The sequence below is a fragment of the Agelaius tricolor genome, unplaced genomic scaffold (genome assembly GCF_023055355.1).
Source record: "Agelaius tricolor isolate 1412-34295 unplaced genomic scaffold, bAgeTri1.0.p SCAF_61, whole genome shotgun sequence".
Classification (NCBI taxonomy): domain Eukaryota; kingdom Metazoa; phylum Chordata; class Aves; order Passeriformes; family Icteridae; genus Agelaius; species Agelaius tricolor.
In genome coordinates, this window is record NW_027269321.1 from 1315418 (window position 1) to 1338421 (window position 23004).

The following is a 23004-nucleotide window of genomic DNA, read 5'->3' on the forward strand; positions in this document are numbered from 1 at the left end:
TCTGAGAAATTGTACTGGTGTTTGGTTTTGTGTTTAGTATATTTGTAATATGAATTGTTTAACTAAGAGGTGTTAGATTGCATGGTAGTTTCTTTAGATAATTTTATCTAAAGTACATTAGTCATCGAGTTAAAATTTTCAAAAGGTATTTCTTGATATATAATTTGTTTATTTATATGCATTGGTAATATTATAGTAATAGTTATTGTTGGTTTGAGTTGAATCATTGTTGGAGTTGAATCATTGTAAAGAAGAGTTGAGATTTTTATATTTTATTTTTATTATAATTTATTTAATTTCAATTATTATTTCTTTGCTTATAGTTTTATTGCAATTTGTTGAGGGGATAGGAAGGAAGTTCAAGGGCAGGAACATTTTTTCCTGGCTGGGAACTGGAATTCCAGACCCAGGGAGTGTGTGCAGGACCCCCCAGACTGGGATCAAAGATGGGCTGGGATCAAATATGGGCTGGGATCAAATATGGGCTGGGATCACATGGATGGGGATCCTGTGGATCAGAACCCTCCAGACCAGGATAGCCTGAAGTGGGATCAAATATGGACTGGGACTGTATGGACTGGGATCCCAGGGACTGGGAACCATATGGATCAGGACCACACAGACTGGGATCAAATATGGGCTGGGACTGTTTTTTAAAGGAACTTTGTTCTATAGTTTTTATTTCTGTTGTTAATTAAGCTCAGTGAAATAGCTGCTTGTGTTAAACTGCCTGCTTGGATGGGATAACATCCAATGCACACTGGGTGAGGACACCTGTACAGATCTGCCAACTATCAGCACTCCCTGTCTGAAGGCAGAGTGCACCAAGGCCCAAAACCTGGAGGTGATAAAGAGAATGGACTAAAACCACAGCCAAGGAATCTGCATGTTCTGAAAAGGCAGATCCAGGGCAGAGCCATGCTAAACAGTTCTTGGAAGATGTAAACTGGGTGCATCTTGGCACTCAGGCAGGAGCACCCTGTTACCTTCAGGGATCCCCTGAAATACCTTTCCCCTTACATCAGCCTGGTGCATATTCATAGAGCCTCATGCACAGCAGCTGGGAAGGGTTTAACACTTTACTGGGTATATTAGCGTTCAGAAACACATAATCACCAGAATGATTATATGCAGGTGCTTTTATTGAAGAGCTCTGGGTGTCAGGGGTACCAACCCAAATCTGACTCCGACATGGGTTCGGGATGAACGTGTTTTTATATTCTATCCTTATATAACATTCATGTTAATGACTAAACTTATATTGTTCTATTGTATACATAGATTTCAGCCAAGCATGGGCTCCTTGTGGCCCCCCTCAAACTTCTAACATAGTTTCTCATGATTCTTCTTATGATTAAACAATAATTATATTTAATTACTAAACAATCATCACATCTAACAATTATATCATTTATCATGTTCTGCTTACGCAGGTGCAATTTCACATGATCTGGCAAGCACAAAGCCTAACATTTTCAGAGTCTATTTTTGACATTTTTCCAGGGCCCCACTATCATTCTCCCCCCTTTGAAAGCATTTTCACTTCTCTATAGGTGTAAATGTTTTCACTTGATACAGTCCTTTATTTCTCAATTTATTCTTGACGTTCTTCAAGTCCATGGTTGATGTAAACGTTGTCGTGGATGCTGTCACGAACTGGAGAACTAGAAGATGGTGGGCGTGGATCTCGTGTCAGAGCCTTTATTATCTTCTGGTTCCAGGATGTTTTCTTCTGTATCTCTCCTTTCAAGATGCTGTGAACTAACCAAATTGCTAAGAATACAATTAGTAAGATTATCACACTCTCAATGATAGATTTAATCCATGAACTCACATTCCACCCTAACCCTTTAAAGATTTTGCCTAGCCAGGTCGTAGTCAAATCCTTTTGCTCTTCTTGTGCTTCATGCTCTCTTTGTTTCAACTGATTGATGTCATATTCTACATCTGCAGTTACATTTGGGATGTGAACGCAGCAGTGACCAACCCGTCCCTTTAAAAATCCACATCCTCCATGCTCTTTCAGGAGTAACAAATCTAAGGCTAATCGATTTTGTAAAGTCATTTTTGTGCTGGCTTAATTCTTTAAATCCTTCCCGGGTGACTCTTGCCAGTCTATCAACCTGACCTGTAAGTTTGTACAGCATCTCCCTACTCTGATAGTTTGCTGTAGGACCAAGCAAAGACTCTCGGGCCCACCCAAATTTCACTCCACCAGAGGGTTCTTGCCAAGTGTCATCTGGATTTTCATTGTCTAGAACTTCTCGTCTTGCTCTTATCTGCACAAGTTCATGTTTTCCGTTAAATGGGGACTTTTTCCAAATTGGACATGAGGTTGGGAGGCCTAAAGTAATTTCCTTTACTTTCCCATCTACAGGCAGATGTGTTGTCCAGGTGCCATCGCTTGCTGCCCATACAAATTGTCCTGGACCTTGGACTGTACTCCTGGTACATCCTACAGCTGCTTTATAATTCACTCTGCCTTGTTTATGTTTGATCCCTCTGCAAGCACAGCCAGTGTTTCGGGCTATTGCCAGAGGTGGCATCTGCTTTATCTCTGCATCATCTGAAGTGCAGTCATAAGTTTTATTACATGCCCACCAACTTACTTGGTCTGCCCTCGTTCTGCTACTGGTGGCAGTGTTTGTTACTGCTGGATCTGTTTCATTCTCGGAGCCTTCCCACTTAATGCACCAAGGGGTGTTTGCCATACATTGGAATCTTTGAAGGATACTCACAGACCACGCACTGTCCCAAGGCTCTGTCTGACCTTTCTGATCCTTGGCCTCACACTTCCATACCAGAGTGGTTTCTGTAACATTTTCTGTAATCTTTTTATAGTGTGGCAAATAGCATTGCCATTGTGTGATGCTTCCTGATTCTCCCATAGGGGTTCCTAGTGTGCCATCACTTAGAATACAGTCTTTCTGGCCCATGGGTCTCATCCATGTTCCTATTTTCTCCCAAGTTTCCTTGATTACTTGCCTCGATTCGGGTACCTGTTTGCATGCAATTGTTTTGTTCTTTTGTATTTCAGGTAGTTTTGCTGTTATGATTCCCCAATTTACTGGATCTCCTGCTGCCCTTTGGTATTGGTATACAGGCAGTTATTCTACAGGTGTTTTGCATTTAGGCAAAGGCTTTGACTAATCCAATCATTACATTCTCAGCCCAAACTGCATTAGAAACCTTTATCACCTGTGTTTCTGCTTGTACCTCTCTCTTCATTCTAGAATGAAGAGTGTTTAGTTGATCATTTTGCATTCCACATCCCAAAGACATTAATGACCATACCATTGGCACAATTACTGATAGCATTCTCAAAGTGATTAAACACATCTTATCTGCAGCCTTGTTGGTTCCACAGTTTACACAGGCCGTGATCCAGGATGGATTTTCTTCACTCGGGTGTAGTGAATCCAGGGGTCCACGCCGGCTACTTTGGCTGCTGTAAAGGTGGTCAGCAGTACCTGGTGGGGCCCACTCCACTTTTCTTTCAGCGGTTCTTCGTTCCAGTTCTTGATGTACACCTCGTCTCCTGGATGTATGTTATGAACTGGGTTCTCAAGAGTCAGCGGTCTATTCCACACGAGGATGCTCCGGAGCCGAGCTAAAGTTTTCCCGAGAGACAGAACATAATTATACACTTCCTGCTTTCCTGTGACGTGCACATTAGGGTTAGGCTCAGGAGATTCATATGGTTTCCCATGCAATATCTCCTAAGGGCTGACTGACATCCCACTCCTAGGCTTTATCCCAATCCTCAACAGTGCTATTGGCAAAGCCTGGGGCCACTGCAATTTGGCTTCTTGGCATATTTTACTGATTTGCCTCTCTAGTGTCTGATTCATCCTCTCTACCTGTCCACTTGACTGGGGTCTCCACGGTGTGTGGAGGTCCCAAGTTATCCCCAGCAATCTACTTACCTCTCTTACTACTGTAGCTATGAAATGGGGTCCCCTATCTGATGATACCCTAGGGGCACCCCAAACCTGGGAATAATCTCCTGTAGTAACCACTTTACTGTTTCCTTTGCTTGGTTGGTGCGACAGGGAAGGGCTTCTGGCCAGCCAGAGAATGTGTCAACCCCCACTAACAGGTATTTGTATCCTCGAGTTCTTGGCAAGTCTACAAAATCTACCTGCCAATAGTCTCCAGGCTCTATTCCTATCCGAATTCTTCCTAGCTGTGCCTGTCGCCAGCCACTGGGTTGTTTTTCAAGCAGATATCACATTTTGACATTACTGATTTTGCCATTGTTAACATCCGTACCAAAATTAAACTCTGCTTTAGCAATTTTACCAATGCCTCTGCTCCCCAGTGACATTCGTTATGTTTAATTTGTAGAACTTCTCTCATTATCAAGGGAGTACCACTATCTGTCCTTGTGCAGTCACATACCATTCCTCTGAATTCTTTTGTGCATTTAGCAAACGTGCCAGTCTCTCATCTTCTACTGAATATTTTGGTTCTGGAGGCAAATTGAATTGGGATACATTAAGCTTTAAAGGTATCAATGCCATTGTTGTTTGCACCTCTCGAGCAACCTGTCGGGCTGCCCAGTCTGCCTTTTGATTTCCCTCACAGATTTTGGAGTTTTCCTGATTGGTGTGCTTTACAGAGTATGATTGCCACTTGTTCAGGTTTTTGTACTGCTTTTATCAATTGCAGGACTGCATCCTGATGTTTAATGTGCATACCCAGAGAAGGACAATAGTCCTCCTTCTTTCCACAGTGCTCCGTGTACATGCACCACTCCAAAAGCATATTTTGAGTCAGTCCAGATATTTCCCTTTTTCCCTTCACTTAATTCTAGTGCCCTGGTTAAAGCAACCAGTTCTGCCTTCTGGGCAGATGTATTTGGTGGTAATGCCTTTGCCTCCACTGCTGTACTGACTGTTGTTACCGCATACCCAGCGTATCTGGTTCCGTTTTCCACGAAGCTGCTCCCATCTGTAAACAGCTCCCACTCTGGCTGCTCTAGTGGGACGTCTTTCAGGTCTTCTCTTGCTGAGTAGGTGTACTCTATTACCTCCACACAGTCATGCTCTAATGGGCCTTCTTCAGTTGTGGTACCTGGGAACAAAGCTGGATTCAAAAGGTTAGTTGTTTTTAATGTGACATCACCCTGCTCAGTCAGGACTACCTGGAATTTCATCATCCTGCTTGGCGATAGCCAATGGCCCCCTTCTGCTCTAAGACAGTGGTTACCATGTGTGGTACATTGACATCTATGTGCCTTCCCATCGTGAGCTTCCTGGCTTCTTGTATCAGCATCACAGTGGCTGCGACTGCCCGCAGACATGGAGGCCACCCGGCACTTATGCTGTCAAGTTGTTTGGAAAAGTAGCCCACCGGCCTTTTCCAGCTTCCCAGACCTTGGGTCAGGACTCCGAGTGCTAGGCGCAGCCTTTCATGGACAAACAGCTGAAAATCTTTAGACAGATCAGGTAAGCCTAATGCTGGAGCAGTTGTCAGTGCTTCCTTTAATTTTAGGAAGGCTTCTTTCTGTGGCTTGCCCCAGGTGAATGGCTGCATCTTCTGAGCTTCACACAGGGGTTTCGCAATCAGTCCATAGTCCATGATCCACAGGCGACACCATCCTGCCATCCCGAGGAAGACTCACAGCTCATGTAGATTCTGGGGCTCTGGAATAGCACAAATAGCTTGGATACGGTTAGTGCCTAGTTTTCATTGCCCTTGTGAAATTTCACATCCCAGGTAGATCACAGTCTGTTGGGCAATTTGTGCCTTTCCTCTGGGTACTTTATAACCTCCCATTCCCAGGGAATTTAAAATCTCAATGGTTACCTTTATACAGGTTGCTTTTCTTCTGTAGCTATTAGTATATCATCAACATACAGCAACAACAGGTATTGGTCTCTTGGTACTTGCCCACTCTCGGTGCAAATCTCCAGCTCCTTTGCCAGTTGGTTTCCAAATAGGGTCGGCGAGTTCTTATATCGTGTCCAGGTGAGCTGGGTCTTTCTCCCATTCCCTGGGTTTTCCCACTCACAGGCAAACAGTTTCCTACTTTCTTTGTCAAGGGGGGATGCAGAAAAAGGCATCTTTTAAATCAATTTCAGTAAACCACTTATATATCTCTTTTATGGATGTTAGCAATGTGTAAGGATTTGTTACCACTGGAGAAATGTCCTTTGTGATTTTATTTATTGCTCTCAAATCCTGCACTAATCTATATCCTCCATTTGGCTTCTTTACTGGAAATATTGTGTATTAAATTCTGATTCACATTCTTCTAAAATTCGGTATTTCAAGAATTTCTCAATAATCTTTACTTATTCCTTGCTGTGCTTCTGGTTTTATGGGATAGTGTTTGACTCGTAGAGCCCTCGCCCCTTCTTTTAACTCTACATGCACTGGTTGTGCCAATTTAGATTTCCCTGGTATATCTGTCTCCCATACAGAGGGAATCACTGCATCTCCTACCTCCCTAGGGATAGAGGGAACAGGTTTTTCTTTGATCATTAATATCTGTCCCGTCTTTGATTCAGGTATTTTCATTATAAGCTCCCCATTTTCAAAGGTTATTACCGCATCAAGTTTCGCTAGCAAATCTCTCCCTAAAAGCGGAATTGGACCCTCAGGTATGTATAGGAATTCGTGTGTTATAACTTTGTTCCCAAAACACAAATCTAGGGGTTGCAAGAATGGCCGTTTTTCCTCTTTCCCTGTAGCGCCGACTATTGTTGTTTCCTTGTCCCCAGTTTGTCCTTGCAAATCATTCAATACCGAGTAAGTAGCTCCTGTATCTATTAGAAATTTGACTTCTTTATGTCCTAATTGTTTATTTATAACAGGTTCCTTAACTTGTTCTACTGGCTCTATGTCTAGTCAGCTGGTATACTCCCCCAAAACCATCCCCTTGTAACCTGCTGGCACTGATTGCCCTGGTGAAACTGGTTGTTCAAGTCTGGACATTGTCTCTTCCAATGCCCCTCCCGCTTGCAATACGCACATTGATTTAGGTTTAACCCCTGCCTGACTGGTCTCCTATTTTGACTATTCCTGTTGCATCCCCTGAAATTTGGGTTCCCTTTTCCTTGTATTACTGCCAACAGATTCTGCTGCTGCCTTTTACTAGCTTCTCTTTCGCGATTGTTATATACCTTCCAGGCTACCTCAAGTAGCTTATCCAAATTCCTTAGTTCTTCCCCTTCTAATTTTGCAATTTTCTACGAATATCGTCCTGTGACTGGCCCAAGAATATGAGAGCGAGCTGAACCTTTGCTTGTTCTGTGTCCATTTGGAGATCTGTATATTTTCTTGCTACTCCTTAAGGCTCTCCAAAAATGCAGTGGGAGATTCCTTCTTTTCCTGCCAAACTTCATATAGTTTAGACCAATTTATAGTTTTGGGCACAGCATTCTGAACTCCTATTTGGATCCACTCTTGATATTTCCGTAGTTTCCCCATATCGCAAAATAAATTAGGGTCCCAATTTGGATCCTCAATTGGGAAATTCTCATCTCAATTCCCTGTTACGAGTCCATTTCTGATGTCCTCTCTTACCCTTTCTTTGGCTGCCTTAAGTACCATCTCTTTCTCAGTAGTATCCATCAAAGTATCTAATATTAATATATTAGATATATTAATATACTAAATATAAATATATATTAGATATATTAATATAATATATATATATATATGTATTAATATACATATTATTTTATGTCATCCAAGTCAGGATTTTGAGGTTTTTATAACCATTTTTAATACTCATGCCATTTTATCAGGATTTTCTCTATAAATTCTGGCTGATTGTTTCCAAATAACTAAATCTGCAGGAGAGAAAGGCACTTTTATAAATACTGGCCCTTCCACTCCTACACTTTGTTGCAAGGGGGCAATTACATTCCGTTTTTGTCTGCCTATGTCTTTTCTATCCATAACTGGGGCAAGGTTAGACCGACTCCTGGTTCTGGGGGCTACCCCATCGTTGATTCTCTCTCTCTCCTTTCTACCACAGTTAGGTTTTGCTCATCTTCCGAGGAAGAGGGATCAGGTGACGATGGGAGAGGAGAATAAAGAGGGAAGGGTGTACTAGACGAGACAGGTTCAGGACTAGGTGGGGTAGGAGCAGGCAGTGGGATAGGGACAGATGGAACAGGTGGGATAGGGTTAGGTTCTCTTGATCCTATTGGAGCTACCTGTAAATCAATATCTGTATAATCTTCCCTACTCAGGCTTTCTTTCAATGCCAAGTTCCAAACAACGTTCCTCACAAACCCCACACTTATTGCTTGCAGTTGTTTTAACCATCATTAATCCACATTCATCCTGCCATTCTGGCTTTGCCCGTAAATAGAAAAACAAATCAACATACAGAACCTCATCCCATTTTCCTTCTTGTTTACAAAACGACATTAACTGCGAAATAGTGTTCTATTGCAGAGTCCCGTATTTTGGCCATTTGTCACCATTCTCCCAGGCATATCCTGGCCACCATGTATTACAATAATCAATCAACTTAGCTTTACGTAATTCTTCCCCAAAATTACCCTGTTTCCAATGTGCTAGTAAGCACCCCAAAGGAGAACTTTGTGGGATAGAGGCGTTGCCGCCCAAAATCCCTTTAAGTTTCTCCATTCCAAATATACCACAAATTGCCGAACCTGCAACGCTTTCGCGATTGTCTTATGGAACGGCGCCTGGGCTTGTACCAGCAGGAATTCCTTTAGCCCAACCAAGCGTAGCTTTCACTGCGTCTCATTGGCAGGCACCCAAACCAAAGTAAAAAGCACCTTACCTTTCTCCCGGGGACGCTGCGAGCGGCAGAAGCGGTCGCGGCCGATCGAGCTCCCCGAGAATCCCTCGGTGCCGGCTGGAGCGCGGTCGAGTCGCGAAACTCGCTCAGCAGCACCCGCAGGGTCCCATCCGGGGTCGCCAAAATGTTAGCGTTCAGAAACACATAATCACATCAGCGATTATATGCGGTGCTTTTTATTCAAGAGCTCTGGGAATCGGGGTAGTTTCCACCCAAATCTGATTCCGACCATACATTCGAGGTGAACATGTTTTATCCTCTATCATTACATAACTTTCATGTTAATTATTAAACTTATATTCTTCTATTGTATGCACAGATTTCAGCTAAACGTAGCCCCCTTTAAATTTCCAACATAGTTTCTCACGATTCTTCTTATGGTTATATAATAATTCTATTTAATTACTAAACAATCACCACATCTAACAATTATATCTTTTATCATACTGCTTACGCAGGTGCAGTGAACTGAGAAAACACTAAGCCCAATATTTTCAAAGACTATTTTTAACATTTTCCAGGGATCCACTATCACTTTTATTTCTTGTGGGAAAAAACCCTCCATCTGAACCAGGCACTCATGGCCAAAACTGGGCAACTGCCTGTGGAATGCCTTATATCCAAGGATAGCTCCCAGACAAAAGCTGCCAGCACTGACAAGTCTGGCTGGCCTAGGCTTCCTGAGGGCTGGCCCTCATCTGCCTCTGAAACACTGGGGCTGGGTGCTTTCCTTCCTTATAAAAAGAACTTTTCTTCCTGTCCAGGCACCCACAGCCAAAACTGAGATTGCACCTCCAAAATGCCCAATGTCCAAGGAAAGCCCCTAGACAAAAGGTGCCAGGAGAGACAGGGCTGGCTGGCTTGGCCTGAGGGTGGCCACCTCTCATCTTCTTCCTAAACACTTGGACTTTGTGCTTTACTTTCCTATGGGCAAAACCACCCATCTTGACCATAGCCAAAACTGGGATTCCACCTCCAAAACTCCGTACATCCAAGGATTGCTCCCAGGTGAAAGCTGCCAGGACAGACAGGTCTGGCTGCCCTTGGCCTCCTGGGGGTGCCTCTCCCCTGCTGTCCAAACACTGGGGCTGGGTGCTTTCCTTCCTATGGAAAAGAACCGTCCTTCTTATCCATGCAGAAACGGCCAAAATTGGGGTTCCACCTCCCAAATTCCCAATATCCAAGGGTTGCTTTCAGACAAAAGCTGCCAGGACAGAGAGGTCTGGCTGGCCTTGGCCTCTGATGGCCGCCTTTCATCTGCCCCTGAGACACCACCGGTGTTCTGTGCTTTCCTTCCTATGGAAAAGAACCATCCTTCTCCTCCAGAGTCCATGTCTGAAATTGGGATTCCACCTCTGAAATTGTCAATATCCAAGGGTTGCTCCCGGGCAAAATCTGCCAGTACCGTCAAGGCTGGCTGGCCTGGGCCTCTGGTGGCTGCGCCTGCAACAGTGGGGCTGGGTTCGTTCCTTCCCATGGAGATCCCTGGGACACTGTGGGGACCTCATGGAACCAAGGGGATCATTGTGGCCCCACTGGAGCCCATGGAACCAAGGGGATCATTGTGGCACCACTGCAGCCCATGGAACGAAGGGGATCATTGTGGCACCCCTGGAGCCCAGGGAACCAAGGGGATCATTGTGGCACCACTGGAGCCCATGGAACCAAGGGAATCATTGTGACACCACTGGAGCCCATGAAACCAAGGGGATCATTGCGGCACCACTGGAGCCCATGGAACCAAGGGGATCATGGTGACACAGAGGGGCTCCATGGACCCAGAGACCATTGTGGCTCTGTGGGGCCTGGTAGAACCATGGAGACCATTCCAACCTTCAGGGCCTCGTGTCACCAAGGGGGCATTATGACACCTCAGGGCCCCATGGAAGCAAGGGACCATTGGGACACTGTGGGGCCCTATGGAACCCAGGGAACATGGAACAGCTCTGGCTGGCTTGACCTCCCAGGGCCCCCCTGACAGCTCTGACTGATCTTGGGATGTCAAGGGCTGCCTCTCATCAGCTTCTGGAGCACTGGGGCTCTGTGCTTTCCTTGCTATGGAAAAGAGCTGTCTGACTTTTCAGATGGTCATTGCCAAAACGGGTACTCTGCCCAAAATAATTCCCTCTATACAGGGGTATCTCACAAAACAAAACCTGCCAGGTCTGGCTGGCCTTGGCCTCTGGTGGTCACCTCTCATCTGCCGCTGAAACACTGGGGCTCTGTTCCTTCATTCCTATGGAAAAGAACCAGCCTTCTTGTCCAGGGACCATGGCCAAAATTAGAATTTGGCCTCTCAAATTCTGTATATCCAAGGATTGGTCCCAGACAAAAGTAGCCAGGACAGACAGGTCAGGCTGGCCCTGTCCTCTGGTGACTTTCTTAGACTCTGAGCTGAATGTTTTCATTTGGAAACACCTTGGAGAGGGCCCAGAGATGTCCCAAGGAGTGGGGGTTTGGAGGCCTTGGGCCCATGAGCACTGTATAGGGACAAAGGAGCTCTGTGCTCAGTGGGGTGGAGCCTGAGGACAGTGGAGTAGAGCCATGAGAGTGTTTAAAGAGCGATTTCAGGGATGGTGGATCCTTTTGACATAGTGGAAAACAGCCAGAGAGAGAAAGAATTAATGCCAAGGGCAGCTGGGGAGGCCCAGAGTGGCATGAGGAGAAAGGAATTTCCCTGTCAGGGCAGGGCTGTGGTGCAGCACGGCCCCAGCAGGAGCCTGGAGCAGCCCCAGGCTTTGTGTGGGCAGGCAGGGGCAGGCAGGAGGCAGAGCTGTCAGCAAAGGGAGGGCCCAGCCAGGTGGGGCAGCCGGGGGATGCCCAGAGCCTGCAGGGACAGAGGCCAGGGCAGGGACGCCGTGGGACAGCCTGGGCTGCACAGGGCACAGGGATGGGCAGCAGCTGCAAGACAGCCCTGACAGAGCCAGCTTGGGCAGCCCTTTGGCCATGGCTGCTGGGCCTGGGCCTGAGCCAGGAGGGGACAAGTGACCCTTGCAGGCCTGGGGCCTCATTGCCTCCTTGTCCCTGCTCAGCAGCCTGGCAGGGGCTGCCCCACGCTCCTGCCCTTGGCATTGCCCATCCCCACATGCCAGGGCCCATCCCGGGAAGAGCCCTGAGCAAGGAGGGAGGGACAGGATCTGCCTGGCCAGGCCCTGGGGCTCAGGCCTTGGCCCTTTACATTCCTGAAACAAATCCAGGTTTGCTCAGCACCAGAGACACCTTTGCCTTGTTTGTCCCCAGCTGCCATCAGTGCCTCCAGTGTTCTGCTCTCCCTGGAACCTGGGGACACTTTCTCAGCCCTGTCCCTGACAGGGATCTCTTTAAAGTACAAGAAACTTCAGTATTTCAATCTGACTTGGAGCTCTTGAGAAGTCTTTGAGCCCACTCTGAGGGACTGGGTGTGATGCAAAGAGCAGCAAAGGCCCAGAGGGTGATTAAAGTCCTTGTGCTGTGTCTGCGCTGCTGAGCTGGGCCGGGCTCCTGGCCCAGAGGCAGCTCCTGGCAAGGGCAGCAGAGCTGCAGAGAGACAGCTCTGGCCAGGAGCAGCTCCTGTGCACAGCCCAGCAGGGCTGGGGCACTGCCAGGGCCCCTCAGGGACACGAGCAGGGCACAGACAGAGCTCCCAGGGGCTCAGCACTGGCCGGGGCTGTGGGATGTCCCCGCGGGGGCTGTGTCACAGCAGCACCTCTGGGGCTGTGTCCCAGAGCCACAGAGCAGCTGGGATGGCAGCAAGGGGCTGTGTGACAGCACAGAGTGGGCTGTGTGACAGCACTGAGGGGGTTGTGACATCACAGAGCTAGCTGTGACATCACAGAAGGTGGCTCTGGGACATCACAATGTGGGTTGTGACACAGAGTCACAGAGCAGCTGTCTGATGTCACAGAGAAGGCTGTGACATCACAGGGTGACTGTGACATCACAAATCTGCTGTGTGACATCACATAGCAGCTGAATGACATCATATGGAGGTTGTGTCACATCACAGGGGCTGTGTTAATAAAGCCACTTATCTGGCCTTATTATCAAGCAATGGAAGTTATTCCATGGGGTTTACTAAACTGTGTGACATCCCAGGGGCTGTGTGACATCATGGGAATGTTGTGACATCACAGGGGCTCCGTTACATCACAGAGGCTGAGTGACATCACGGGGTCAGTGTGACATCACAGGGGCTTTGTGACGTCACAGGGGTTGTGTGATATCACAGATGGCTGTGTGACATCACATGGGGCTGTGTGACATCACGAGGGCAGTGTGACATCACGGGGGCTGTGTGACATCACAGGGGCTGTGTGACATCACGGGGGCTGTGTGACATCACAGGGGCTGTGTGAGGTCCCTGGGGAGGTCACTCTGCCCCGGCCCCCTCACAGCTCCCCCCAGAGCAGTCCAACCCTGCTCGTGCACAGCAGGGTCCCCTGTCCCCCCGGCTCCCCCGGCCCCGCAGCCTCCCCCAGAGGATGTTCCACGAGATCAACCCCAGAGCCTGACACGGGGACGGGGGCCGGGGCCCTGGGGGTGGCACAGGGGGACAGGGACCCCCCGGCAGCGTCCCCGTGTCCCCCAGGGCCAGAGCCTGGGCCAGGGCTCCTTCACCCTGTTATAGATAAATATCATAATATTGGCTTTTTGCAAATATTAAAATGGATTTTATATGTGTGGTGTTAAAATAACCTTGTTCTAAAGATATAGTTTTTATTTCTGTTGTTAATTGAGCTTAGACATAGTAGTGAAATAGCTGATAGAAGTGTGCTTGTGTTAAAATGCCTGCTTGGATGGGATAACATCCAATGCACCCAGGATGAGGACACCTGTACAGATCTGCCAACTATCAGCACTCCCCGTCTGAAGGCAGAGTGCAGCAAGGCCCAAAAACTGGAGGTGATAAAGAGAAGGAGCCAAAACCACAGCCAAGAAACACACATGCTCTGAAAAGGCAGACCCAAGGAGGGGCCATGTAAAATCATTCCTGGAATATGTAAAGTAGTTTATGGATATGCATGAGGGTCTATGAATATGCACCAGGCTGATGTAAGGGGAAAGGTATTTCAGGGGATCCCCAAAGGTAACAGGGTGCTCCTGGCTGAGTGCCAAGATGCACCCGGCTGTAATAACCTTTGCTCCATGGTCCTGCTCTCCCATTGTCCTTTATTAAACTTTGTACATTTTCACAGGAGAGTGAACGCATTTTTCACAAATGGAATCTCAAGGAAACAAGGGTCAGTTGTTAAGCCAAGGCTCTGCTTTGACCAAGTGGGGCCTCATGGGACACAGGTGCCACTGGGACATTGCCAGGTCTGCTAGGAACAAGGCTCCATTATTGCACAGTGTTACAGATGAGTAATGTCATAGTTGGGTCTCACAGTGAGGAGATAGATACTATGTGTGTGTTAAGATGTGTAGTGATGTTATTGTCATCTGTCCCCCATAGTCCTCTTTCCCCTCCCCTTGTAATGGCCTTGGTGGTTGGGGCATTTGGGGAGGGCAGGTTTGTCACTGGAAGGCAGGCATGGCAACACCTGCTCTCCAGTCAGGTTGCAAGAAAGCATTCTCCACCAATGGACGGCCACAAAGAGTTCCCTGACAGACTTTGGGTGGGGCTAGGATTACCTGGTGCAACACCAAAAGCCTAAAAGGAGGAGCAGCCAATTTGTGAAGGAGCCATGTGGCTGATAGCCACGGGGTGGGGAAGGGCTCCCAGTGCTGTGATTTCTCCTGTTTCAGTCCTTTGTTGTCATTTTTTTCAAGGTTGAATCACCCTTAAAATTTTAAAAGTAGCGGTCATTTCTCACACACAGCAAGGCCTCAGGGCGCCCAGGAGAGCGGCGTGACAATGACACCTTGGGGAACCAAGTGTCACCTGCCAACACAACGGGGCCTCATGGAAGCCAGGGGCCACTTGGATATTGCCAGGGCAGGTGGAACTCAGTGTCCATTGTGACACAGCACAGCCTCGTGGAACTCAGCAGAGCATTGGGACAGCCTGGAATCTCATGGAGCCAAGGCTCTGCTTTGGCAAAGTGGGGCCCACAGGACACAGGTGCCACTGGGACATTGCCAGCTCTTGTGGAACCCAGTGTCCACTGTGACCCAGCAGAACCTCATGGAAACATGGGGGCCACTGTGACGCAATGGAATCTCATGGAAGCAAGTGTCAGTTGTGAACGCAGCAGGGCCTCACAGAACCCAGGGGCAACGGGGACCGTGCTGTGGCTCGTGGGAGCAAGGGGCCATTGTGACCCAGCGGGGCCTCCTGGAACCCAGGAGAACATTGTGGGCCCATGGATCCTCATAGAAGCACGGCCCCATTGTGACAAAGTGCAGCATCACAATGGTCTCCTGGGTTCCATGAGTCCTCGCTGTGTTTAGAATTGACACTTGGTTCCCCAAGATTCCATGGCATCCCTCTGCTCTCCTGTGATTTGAGGCTGTGCTGTGTCACAATGGACACTTGCTTCCTCCAAGGCTGGAGATGTCCCAGTGGCACTGGGCTTCCATGAGGCCGCGCTTTGTCACAATGGGGCCTTGCTGCCATGAGATTCCATTGTCCCACAATGGTCTCCTGGGTGCCACAAGGCCTGCCTTTGTCACAGTGGAACCTTGCTTGCACCAGCCCTGGCAATGTCCCAGTGGCACAGGGGTTCCATGAGACCCTGCCGTGTCACAATGGGCCCTTGGTTCCATCAGGTTCCATGGTGTCCCAGGGCTCTCCTAGGTCCCATGAGGCCTTGGTCTGACACAGTGGTGTCTTGTTCCTACCAGGCCTGACAATGTCCCAGTGGCACCTGTGTCCCATGAGGCCCCACTTGATCAAAGCAGAGCCTTGCTCCCATGAGATTCCCCTGTGTCACAATGTTCTGCTTGGTTTCATGAGAACCTGATGTGTTGACAATTGATCCTTGGATCCTAGAGATTCCATTGCATCATGGCTGTGTCCTTGGTTCCATGAGGCCCAGCTTTGTCACAACTGGACCTTGGTTCCATGAGATTCTATGGTGTCACCATGGTCTCTTTGGTCCTGTAACAATTCACACTTGGTTCCATGAGATCCCACCACGGTGTCACCATGGTCTCCTGGGTCCCATGAGGGCCCCTCTCTGTGTCACAGTGTTTGCCTTGGTTTCCTGAGAAGCTGATTTGTTGACAACTGACCCTTGGCTCCTTGCATCCCAGCAGTGTCCTTGGTTTCATAAAGTCCAGGTTTGTCACAAGGGAGCCGTGGTTTCAGGATATTCCATGGTGCCACAATGGTCTCACCACTCTCTGAGGCTGCACAGTGAAACAGTGGACACCTGGTTCCATGAGATTCCGTGGGGTAACAGTCAATTCTTTTGCTTCTTTTCTGCCAAGGTTGGGATGAAATCCCAAGACAGCATTTCTTGTTTGGACTCAGGTGTTCATTAGCTCTTGTCTCTATAACAGTCTCACAAGCTGTGAGTTCTGCAGCACTTCACTAACAAGGTAAAAATGGAGCCCCGTCTCTCTCTCTGCAAGGTCTTTTGAGGATAAACTGTCCAATTAAGAAATGGCAGCTAAATTATTTTTACTTTTAACCCAATAACCAAGCACCTGTGCCCAACATAAGGGACTTTTTTATCCAATTACACAATACCACCCAAACCCGAGGAGGAGGAGGAGGAGGAGGAGGAGGAGGAGGAGGAGAAGAAGGAGGAGGAGAAGGACAAGAAGGAGAAGGAGAAGGAGAAGAAGGAGAAGGAGAAGAAGAAGAAGAAGAAGAAGAAGAAGAAGAAGAAGAAGAAGAAGAAGAAGAAGAAGAAGAAGAAGAAGAAGAAGAAGAAGAAGGCAAATAAAAAGGAGAAGCCTCCACCCTAAAACCTCCATCTTGCTTTAAATATATTACTATATTCTAAAACCTTAAACTCCAAGTTGTCCACCATGTGATATTACACCCTTCTATTCAAACTCCACACCCATAATCCCAGTTCCATCATTCCATTTTGGAAGCCTTCTCCACAGCCTCAGGTCAAATGCAGTGTTCTCTTGGGGGTCAGTGTCTGTCAGCTCAGAAAGTCCAAAATTCTCAGCAGCCCGGGTTCCAACAGGTAACAATGTTCTCCTGTGTTCCAGTAGGTTCCATTGGGCCCGGCTCTGTCACCATGGACACCTGGTTCCATGGGATTCCATGGGGTGACAATGTTCTCCAGTGTCACCATGGACACCTGGTTCCATGGATTCCATGGGGTGACAATGTTCTCCAGTGTCACCATGGACACATGGTTCCATGGGATTCCATTGGGTGACAATGTTCTCCAGTGTCACCATGGACACCTGGTTCCATGGGATTCCATGGGGTGACAATGTTCTCCAGTGCCACCATGGACACCTGGTTCCATGGGATTCCATGGGGTGACAATGTTCTCCAGTGTCACCATGGACACCTGGTTCCATGGATTCCATGGGGTGACAATGTTCTCCAGTGTCACCATGGACACCTGGTTCCATGGATTCCATGGGGTGACAATGTTCTCCAGTGCCACCATGGACACCTGGTTCCATGGGATTCCATGGGGTGACAATGTTCTCCAGTGTTCCATCAGGCCCGGCTCTGTCCCCATGGACACTCGGTTCCATGGGCAGTGTCCGTGTCCCAGTGGCACCTGTGTTCCATGGCACCCCTGTCTGACCAGGGACAGTTTGTTCCAGGACATTCCATGGAGTCCCAGCGGTCACTTGGGTTCCATGCAGGTGCCTGGGCAGCGGGAGCTCAGCCCAAATATCCTGGGGGTCCCTGGGCTGGTGTTTTTTTGGGGGAACCTTTGGATCTTGCAGGGCACCAAAGCTGAGCTGTGGATGCCCCTTGGGACAGAGTGGAGCATCATGGAAGCCAGGACAGCCTGATGGAGCCAGGAGACCCTGATGGAAGCCAGGAGAGCCTGATGGAAGCCAGGAGAGCCTGATGGAGCCAGGAGACCCTGATGGAGCCAGGAGACCCTGATGGAAGCCAGGAGAGCCTGATGGGAGCCAGGAGACCCTGATGGAGACCAGGAGACCCTGATGGAGCCAAGGCTGTAGCCGGACACAGAGGGACCTCATGGGAGCCAGGAGAGCGTTGTGAGGCTGTGGAACAATGTGGCACCGAGGTTTCACTGGGGCTTGGCAGAAGCTCCTGGAGACAAGGAAGCGCTGGGAGCCTCCGGAATCAGCGTCTGCAGGAGGATTTTCTGCTCCCTCCTGGGATGCTGGTGGACAATAAAGCCTGAGGCAGCCTCCCAAGGGTCCGGCTGTGCCACCAGCGGGGGCCACATCTGGGGGGACGCCCGGCCAGCCCTGGCCCTGCTGCTCCTCCTGGCCGGGCCTGGAGCTGCTGGGAGCCCGGGCTGGGGGAATCCTCAGGGCTGTGCAAGGAAAGGTTCAGCACAAGCAGCCCTGGAGCGAGATGTGCAGTGTGAAACACGCCAATCACTTGATTTTGAAATTGTAAAAGTTCATTAGTAATAAAATAGTTATAAAAATAGCAATACAATTAGAGTAATAATAATTTGGACAATTTGAATTAGGACAATATGAGACAATAGAGAGAAAGGGTAATGGAGGTCCGGGTACCTTTTTCTGGGCACCACGAGCCTGAAAAGGGACACCCGTTAACAAAGGATTAACCCTTAAAAACAACAGCCTGTTGCATATTCATACACTTCATCCATGATGCATAAATTCATTCAAACACAGGATTCTGTCTGGTCAATGCCACCTTCTTCCTCCGAATCCTAACAGCGCCTTCGCGGTGGGAAGAAGTTAATTTCTTCTGATAAGAGGGCCATAAATGCTTTTTCTCTGAAAGATTTAGGTGTCCTGTGGCTGCTATCTCACTGCAAGTCCTTTCTGTAGAAAAAGAATCCTACATAGCATGTAGGATAGCATGTTTCTATTTTAACAATTTTTATAACCTAAAACTATATTTAACACACTACTTAGGAGAATTAATACAGCATTGCTTTCTAACACCAGACATATAATATTCATTTTAATATTTGCGAAAAGCCAATCATAAAATACATGCATTTTTCACATGCAGGCAAAGCCAGCGAGGCAGCAGAGCAAGAGAGAGAGCAGAGCCAGCGACACAACAAACGCACCGAGAGCGAGAGAGCAAGTTTGAACAGAGCTTGCAAAGGGCAAAATCAGCTCAGACCAGCTTAGACTGAAGAACAAGGAGCACCAGGCATGGGCTGATGGTCCAGGTAAAAAGTTCCAGCGTGAGGAGGACGACAAAAGCCTTCATCAAAAGAGCACCAGAAGACTGAGGGCCGCCACAGGAGGAACGGACGCAGGCGCTGAAGCCACACACGGCTGTAAAACCGGGACACAGCTTTATGCAAATGTGACTATGCTAATGAAGTGTTGTAATTGTGACTTTTAAAATGGAGCTGAAGGCCAAAGGAGACCGAGTGGGTTTTTGCCAGAGAGATCCCCCTCGCTCCCAGCGCTGGATACACAAATCCCTGCTCTGTCTGACTGCAGAGTTTGATTTCCTCGCCCAGTTTGTCCCACTTCCCCTTTCCCTGCCCTCTCCTCCCCTCTCCCAATCCCATTTATGGGATTTGGGGTCATTTATGGGATTGGGGTCATTTGGGGCATTTGGGGTCATTTGGGGGATTTGGGTTCTTTGTGCGCCTTTGGGGTTATTTGGGGGGTTTTTTTGGGGTTATTCAGGGTAAATTTGGGATAATTTGGGGTAGTTTTTCACATTTTGGGGTTTTTAGGGCCGTGTGTGTGGGGGATAATTCAGGGCCAGTTCTGTGTGGGTTTGGGATCATTTTATGGGATTGGAGGGGATTTTAATGGATTTAAATAGGAATTTAGTAGGATTTTAATGGGATGTAATGGGGTTTAATAGGAATTTAATGGGATTTAATGGGATTTTAATGGGATTTTATGGATTTTTAATGGAATTTGATGGGATTGTAATGGAATTGTATGGGATTTTAATGAGATGTCATGGGATTTTAATGGAATTTAATAGTATTTTATTGGATTTTAATGGTGTTTAATGGGAATGGAGTGGAATTTAATGGGATTTTTATGGGATTTTAATGGGATTTGATGGGGGTTTCCCCCAGTCCACAGCATTGCCCCAGTCCACAGCTCCCTCCCACCTCAATTTGGGGGTCCCATCCCCCTCTTCCCCCCGCTCTCCCGCCCCTTCCCCATCGTTCCCCCAGTCCCCAATCCCCTCCCCCGTGCTTGGTTTTGGGGGTTCCAGGCCCCTCCTGCTCCCTTTGGGGGTCCCGACCCCCCTTTGGTTGAATTTGGGGCCCCCCCCGCCCCCCTTCTCCCCGCGCCCCCCGCTCCCCCCGCGGCCGGGGGGGCTCCCAGCGCCCCCAGTGCCACCAGTGCGGCCCCAGCTGCCCCCGCACGCCCCATCCCCATCGCCGGGGTCACCGCCCCCCGCCCCAAATTCCGCTCCTGGACACTGAGAGCCATCAGCGACAAACGCTCTGATTGGCTGGGAATGGCCCCGCGCAGTCTCTGATTGGCCAGCGCTGCGAGAGGCGCTGGGTTCTGCCCGGCACCCGATGAGTCACAGCCGAGCCGGGCGCTGATTCGCTGGAAATCGCCGGGCGGGGCCAGTGCGCCGAGTGTCTGCCCGGCAACGGGATCGTCATCAGCGCCCCGCGCTCTGATTGGCCAGGATCTGTTTCGGGCTGGGGACGGGAGGAACTGGGCACCCCCAGGAGCCCCTCGGGTTTGGGGCTTTCGATCCCCCCTCGGCCCTCGGGGCGGTCCTGGGGCCACCCCAACACCCCCAAAATGGGGAGGGTCCGCGGGGCCCTTTGGAACCCCCAGAAATGGGCGGGGAGCGGCAGGAGCCGCCCCAAAAAGGGATGGAAGGGTCCGGGCCGGGAATGGGGGAGGCTCTGGGGATGGCTCCGGCCCGGATCGGGGCGGGCTGGGATTGAGGGAGGCTCCGTTCAGCGGCCGGGGAGGGGCTGGGCCTGGGGAGGGCTCCGGGATTGTGGGGATGGGGCCATTCCGGGACTGCGGCGGGGCCTCTCCCTGGGGTTGGGGTCCGGCATTGGCTCAGGGACCCTCCCCGTTCCTGTTCCGCTTCCCGATCCCGTTCCCGATCCCGATCCCGCCGCTGGCTCCAGGGAATGTCCCTGATCTCAACCCCGACCCCAAACCCGAGGTGAGGCCGAACATTGGGGTCAAACACCCCAAATCCTGGGGTCAACTCCCCCGGACCCCAAATCCTGGGGTTCAAACACTGGGGGGGGCCAAACACCCCCAGACCCAAACTCTGGGATCTCAACCTCCCCCCCCCCGCCCCCCAGCCCGAACCCCAAATTTTAGGCCTTAAACCCCCCAAATCCCAGATCCTGGGGTGTCAAACACTCTGCAATTTGCAAATGTTGGGGTTAAATCCCCCTGACCCCAAATCCTGGGGTTTGAAACATTAGGGGTGTCAAACACCCCCATTCCTAAAGTCTGGGGTCAAACACCCCCAAATCCCAAATCCTGAGGTGTCAAACACCCCCAACCCCAAAAGTTTGGGGTCTAAAGCCCCAATCCCCAACTCCAGGGGTTTGAAATATCTGGGGTGTCCAACCCTCCTCATCCCCAAAGTTTGGGGTCAAAGCCCCCAATCCCAAAACTTTGGGGTCAAAGCCCCCCCGATCCCAAACTCTGGGGTGTCAAATCCCCCTGATCCCCTCAACTTTGGGGTTAAATCCCCCCAATTCCCAAACTTTGGGGTCAAAACCCCCTGACCCCAAATCCTGGGGTTTGAAACATCTGGGGTGTCCAACCGCCCTGATCCCAAATTTTGGGGCTCAAACCCCTTTGATCCCCAAATCCTCGGGACAAAAGCTCTTAAACCCCAAATCCTGGGAACAAAAACCCCCAAATCCCAAACCCAGGGGTGTCAAACGTCCCCAATTCCCAAAGTTTGGGGTCAAAAATCCCCAAACCCTGAGGTGTCAACATCCCCTAAACCACAAATTTTAGGATCAAACCCCCCAATTCCCAAAGTTTGGGGTCAAACACCCCCAAACCCTGAATTTTAGTATCACCCACCCCCGGTCCCAAAATTTGGGGTTATTTGGGGTTTATTTGGGGCAGCTCCAGGTGCAATGTCTGCAGAGAGACCCTGGGTACAATGCTGGGAAAAACCCCAATAACCCCTCTGGAGCCCCAAAATCCCTGGGGGCTGGGAAAGGGGATTTGGGGTGAAAGAAGAAGGATTTGGAATGCACAAAGAAGGATTTGGGATGGAGAGAGGGGATTTGGGTGGGAAACTGGGTCCCTTTTTGGCGCAGGAGATCTTCCTGGCGCTGCTCTGGGTGATGCTGAAGCCCTGCAGGGCCTCGCGGGCGGCGCCCGCCTGCACCTCGGGCTCCAACTGCACCCAGGCGATGTCGCGGGGCCCGGGCACCAGGGCAGCTCCTGAACCCCGGGAACCTGGGCTGGGAACGGGGCCAGGAGAGCCCCAGACACCCGGGAGTGTTCCCCAGACACCCGGGAATGTTCCCCAGACACCCGGGAGTGTTCCCCAGACACCTGGGAATGTTCCCCAGAAACCTGGGAATATTCCCCCCCAAAAATCCAGAAATGTTCCCCCCCAAATGGAGAAATGTTCCCCAAAAAATCCAGAAATGTTTTCAAAAGAACGCCTGAAACATTCCCCCAAAAATCCAGAAACATTCCCATAGAAATCCAGAAATGTTCCTCCAAAAATCCTGAAACATTCCCAAAACATGAGGAACCTTCCCCAGAAAATCCAGAAACATTCCTCCCCAAACTATACAAAACCAACCCCATTCTCCATGCAGAAACATTCCAAAAAACTCCAGAAACATTCCCAGAAATCCAGAAATCCCTCCCCAAAAAAATCCAGAAGACCCTCGCAAAAAATTCAGAAAATTCTCCCTAAAAAATCCAGAAATTTCCACCAAAATTCAAGAAATTTCCTCCCTAAAATATCCAGAATTTCCTCCCCCCCAAACCCTGGTCTTTCCCAAAAATGCAGACATTCCCCCAAAATCCCGATCCTTTCCCCAGACAATCCAGCCCCAAGCCCCCCTCACCCCTCTCGCCCCCCAAGCCCCAGAATCCCCCAATGCCCAAAGGGCCCGGAATGCCCGGGATGCCTGGGATGCCGGGATTGCCCCAGATCTCCCTGGGTGCAGAGCATGGGGAGCAGCAGCTCCTTGGGCTCCTCAGGGAGCGGGGCAGGAACAGGATGTGCTTCGGGGCTC

At 49.4% G+C, this 23004-nt stretch overlaps 1 pseudogene; it reads right to left on the reverse strand.

Annotated features, from left to right (window-relative positions):
* The window catches only part of LOC139605244 (zinc finger protein 850-like), a 170959-nt pseudogene that overhangs the window by 31429 nt on the left and 116526 nt on the right, over positions 1-23004 (reverse strand).